This window comes from Larimichthys crocea, chromosome XXII, assembly GCF_000972845.2.
Source record: "Larimichthys crocea isolate SSNF chromosome XXII, L_crocea_2.0, whole genome shotgun sequence".
Taxonomy (NCBI): domain Eukaryota; kingdom Metazoa; phylum Chordata; class Actinopteri; family Sciaenidae; genus Larimichthys; species Larimichthys crocea.
The window spans coordinates 9,641,235-9,645,563 of NC_040032.1; positions in this window are offsets into that span (position 1 = coordinate 9,641,235).

Sequence of the window (4,329 nt, forward strand, 5' to 3'; positions counted from 1 at the left end):
CCGAAGGAAATGAAGGTGTCCAGCAGCATATACATGTAACACATTACACAAAACCAACATATCAGCACAACAACAACAACAACAGCAAAAAACACATAGCGCGTACACACATTGCACCAAAAACAGCTTATCAGTCACTGCACATAACCTGCATACTACATAAATTCACTCAACTGTCATACTATAAAATGCCTGTCATGGTAATAATAATAAATATTAGTGCAAAACGGTAATGATGGGGGGGGGTGGGGTGCACAGTTTTGAGAAAGAGATAAGAGAGGTAAGAGAAGAGAAAACACTTACTAGTTATTGCACAGAAATGATTCAGTTATTGTCCGATTGAATTAATATTGCACGTCAGCTATGTCGTCAGTGTGTGTGTAACTCTTTTTGTGAGGTGTTGAAAAGCTGTATGGCCATGGGAATAAAACGCCGGAGTCACTGCAAGTAATCAATAACACAGTATGCAGGGTCAACACACCCTTCATGACAGAGCCAGCAGAGGGCAGTGACTGCAGTGTGTGAGTTAATGACGTGTATCAGGAAGCATGCACAAACATGACCACAGTGTTTGGATTCATGTGCATGACACATCTATAGAGAGGATTAGCCATATCTGTCAGTGACATTCTGATAATTATTATTATTATTATTCAGTTCAGTTGATTTCATTCTCTGAATGACTCATCGAAGAGCCGACAGTTAAACGAGGACAGAAATGAGTCGTTTTCAAAGTTCATCTGAAAAATAGTTTAGAACATAAAGAAAACATGGTGGGTGTTATATGATTCTTTCATCCACACTCCGAATGTCACAGCGATCAGTGTGTAATGTTCCAATCCACAAACACAAGTATCGCAAATTTAAGCATGGGACAGTTTTACAAACATGAGCAAATATTAAAATAAACAATTTAGTGCAGATGTCTAAAAACTGGTTAATGAACTCACTTTATGTGTGTGTGTGGGAAACCTCTTCATAGTTTTGAAGTTGTACCACGTGTTTTTCACACTGTTATATGAGGTATAACTGTGTGAAGTGTTGTGTGCTTCTCTGGTTATATGTTGTACAAGGAAAATGAATGTATATGAACAGTGTAAGAGTGTGTTGTACAGTTTATATTCTACATGTATGACTGTGTGAGGGAAACCCATCAGTCACATGACTCATCCTTATCAGCTGAGCGCAGACAAGATGTTTCACCACCCAACACACCTTCCATCCAATCATACACACACTTCCTGAGCTGGTGGTCAACACACACCTCTGCATGGAGGAGATACACATGTGTTTTGAGGACAATAGTGCCACCCGGCCTCAGACCTGCAGATCTCCAACAGCACCTCAGCAGAACAACAACTCGCTGAGATGGTCGACTGAAGACAACAAAAGGAACCTGAGGTGAGAAAATGTGTTGCTATATTTAATGTCACAGGATTCCTCCTCTTACAGGTAACACACAATCTGTATCCTTGTACCTAAGAATGGATATTTTTAAATATTACCACAAACTGTGTTTAAATCTATTGCGAGTACATTCGTCTGCCAGTGTTTAAAAGATGAAGGTTTTATGCATTTGTACATGAACAAGTGAAAACTAAAAGAGCTTTAACACAGGATCAAATAAAATATCTTTCATTGTTCCCCCAGAGAGAAATTCAGAGCAGAACAGGACAGAATGAGTGAATGCATGATACACAGAGAAACATAGAGGTCTCTGCTGCAGAAAATAATATATATATGCATAAAAAACTGTAAAAACACGCAGCCTTTAATGATCCATCAGGTGTCGTGCTGTGGTATCTATACGTTGCATGTTTCCACCTCAGCACATCCCCAGCTGACGGTCCACCCTGACACAGTGATAAGTTATCAGTGATTGGCCTCGGCCACGCGTCACGTCAAGAAGAAGAACAGTGTTTTCAGCCGGCTGGCCACACAGTGTTCGGCAGGGGAAATAATATTTGATTAAAGAGTTAGAGAGTTAAATATATTAAAGATTTAACTAACAATTGTGTTTATTCACATATGTTATTCTTATTATTAATAGTTATTATATGTATATCAGTTTTCTGGGCTCCAGAGTCTTGAAATTATATATTGTCCAATTAACCCCTAAACAATTTAATTAAGATGATATAAGGGAGGTAAAAGTCACAACTAGTGTTGTACAACTTGATCTAATAGTGCAATTATTTGATGGTAGTGCTGTATAAATCTTTATTGTGACTAGCCTGGGAATGATGCAGGGTGGTGTTCTGCAAAGTTGGATGTAAAGTTGGTACGATGGGATCTAACGGTGGATGGTATCTGAACGTGATCGCTGAAGCATCGCTCAGGCGGGAGTTCACATACTGCTAACTTTCTTTTCAAAGAAAGCAGCAAAGTCCTCGAGGAGAGACGCGAGATGAGAGGAGAGGAGGACGCAGCAGGGGGGAGAAAGTTTTTAGGATTTGAAACAGAAGTGTGAAACTTTAAATGATAGAAAGCAGATAAACACGAGACTCCTCAAAGAGTCAGTATGAGTGTGAGCAGACAGCCAAAGTCACCATGGAGGACTAAAGGTGAGTGGACAGAGGTGGTCCAGCTTAGGACGGGGAGAAGCAGAGTGGTGGATGATTCAGGAGAAGGAGAGAGAAAGAAAAAACAGCAGGAGAGTCCGTGGGGATGGGTCTTTTCTTGATCTTACTAAACTTACATTTAGTGTTTGGTTTTTTGACACAATTCATCTTGTTGTTTTTTTTGGACCAACAGATGAAGACAACAGACCATTATTGGAACAATGGAAACACCAAGCAAATTAGAGACAAACAAACCAAAATGGAGAGCTATTAAAAGACAAAGACAATTAACATGCCAAGTAATGGAGGAGATTGAACAACTATTGGAAAAGAGCAAACTGATTGGAATGAAAGTCGATACCTGAAACAAAGACGGAGCAGCAACAGCAGGCCATCGACACGCTGACAGCTGAAAAACACGAGCAGTCCTTCTTGATCAAAAGACTGAGATCACAGATGGGAAAAGTGATCGAGAAAACTCAAAGAGAATAAAACGAAGCCGCTCGAGAAAAACTTCAACTCCAGAAAACACTGGCTGAAATCTACCAAGAAAAGGACTCTGGAAAGAAGATGTAACGCGATCATGGATGAGCGACACAGGGTGGGAAATGATCAAGTACGCTCAGTCAAAATCACAAGAAGAAAAGAACCCGTGGACAGGAGTAGATGGAGAGGATGCTGAGGTCTAATGAACCAAAATAAGAAAATAATGCTCGAGGCAAAGAAGCAAAAGAACAGATGGAGGAAAGACATGGCGGACATTAAGCAAGAGTTTAAAGAGGAATAAAAACCTCATCACACAAACACAGAGTGAAATTGATGGCTTCCAAATGTAACATGAACTGTAAATGTTAACAAGATGACGCAAAGGTGGACGGAAGCTCAAATGCCGAAAGAGAGAGAGAAGGAGGAAAGACGCATTTGACACTGTGAGGATAAAACCTAGAAGAGTTGGGGAGGAGGTGGAGAAACTTTGGGGTGCACTGGAAGACTGTGAACAACAAGAGCTGAGGACAGGAATGACCTCCGAAGCTAAGAGCATGGACACTGATCTGTCACGCTGAAGGGTAACGCAGGTGGAGGTCGATTCGCAAAGGCAAAAACAAGACATAGAGCAACGTTGCACAGGTTCAGTCTGAACGCGCTAGAGCGATAGAAAGAATGAAAGCTGAAATACAGACGCCGAGAGAAAAACATCAAGAGAGACGCCAGTTAGTCCAAGCGAAATTGGACGCATTGAAGTGTTTGGGGAAATACCGAAAGGCAAAACCAGGAGTGATGACAAGTTACAATGACAAGGAAGAGATAAGAGAGCTGGAAGTCTCTAAAGTCAGAGGACTGAATAAAGAAAAAAGAGCTGGAAAAAATGATAAGAATGAGCCGATAGAACGAAGGAAAGCGCGTGAACATGTGAAAGAAAAACATGGGAGGTTGAACGTTCAAACAAGGTAACGAGGAAAGACGAAACACAACATGAAGGGAGTGATTCACGAAATAGAAGGACTCAGAAAGATGCTGCGAAGTGTGAGAGAAAATACAGAGCAGAGGCAGGAGAGACACAACGAAAGAAAAGAGCCAATCAAATGGATGAACGTTCACGCAAAGAAGAAGAAATGGGCGTTGGACCAACAGCTGGGAGAAGATCGTGAGAGGAGAGGGATGAGTTAGAAATCGTGAAGTTAAGCTACGACGACAAGAGACGGGTGCAGGAAAACTGGAAGATGCAGTAACTGCAGTTCTGACTGTCGGTCAGATGAAAGCTGAAAAT